Here is a 1083-nt window from a genome sequence, read left to right on the forward strand (position 1 = left end):
TATATAGGAAGATAGATGCTTTCCCCCACCAGATCAAGAGCTAGGAAATTTTTGCAATTGAGTTAAAGACCCTGAGAAAGGAGCTGTAATTTGTGGTATATTGCTCCCTGGTGGGAAGACCAACACTATATTGTTAAAGCCCTTGATATCACCCACCATGAAACAAATTTCTTACCTATTATTAAGTTCACCATAAAACTTCTTAGAAGCCCCACCCTTAAACTCTGCTTAGTTTTTTCCAACCATTGTGGTCTTATCATCTGTACTCCAAGTTGTCCTTATTTTCCTTCCCTTTTAATTTTAGAATTGGCTTCATGAAATCCAGAATGCTTGGTCTCTATTCAACATCAAGCAAGGCCTAAGCATAATATACAGTGGGAGAAATATCTTATAAAAGTTAATACTATGAGGAAGAAGTCTTTTTACCGTATTTCAAAGTTGCTCTACATCCTGGTTAGGCTCAGACTTAATCAAAATAGTGTAGTTGGCATAATATGCCTTCTTTCCTTACAGAGTTAACAGTCTATTTCCTGTTGCCCACCAATGGCCATCTTGCTGCCCAGGGAAACTACCTTTGATGCCTTTCACCCTCCTCAATATTTTCAATTTTGATTTTCAATGCCTATTCTTATAGATCTTTTTATACTCTTACTTCCCCCTCAAAATTCATTTGCCTTATTTTCTTTTCCCCTATATTTTGCTTTCTGATAAATTTGGTTGCACTAACATGTTAATGAGAATTATAATTGGCTATTGTAGTACCCTTCTTGTATTTGTAGGACTCTCAATTCTATGTCACAGACTCAAAACATTCTCTAATGTGCTTGGATACTTCTTGAATTGAAATATTGATATGTCAAATATTGAAAGGGCAGTCAGCCAAAATTCTGGGAAAGGACAAAATTTGAATATTCATCAGGTTAAACTCATGGCTTCTTACTCTAATTTCAAGGAAAAACTTACTAGAAGAGAATCAACATCGAGAATGAAAGGCTTGCTAATAATCCAAGTGGATAAATGAGGTACTTGCATACTCAGATTAGTCTAACATTGGTTTAGTGGGACAATGAGAATTATGGGATC

Source organism: Phascolarctos cinereus, unplaced genomic scaffold (assembly GCF_003287225.1).
Source record: "Phascolarctos cinereus isolate Bilbo 61053 unplaced genomic scaffold, phaCin_HiC Scaffold_4;HRSCAF=312, whole genome shotgun sequence".
Taxonomy (NCBI): domain Eukaryota; kingdom Metazoa; phylum Chordata; class Mammalia; order Diprotodontia; family Phascolarctidae; genus Phascolarctos; species Phascolarctos cinereus.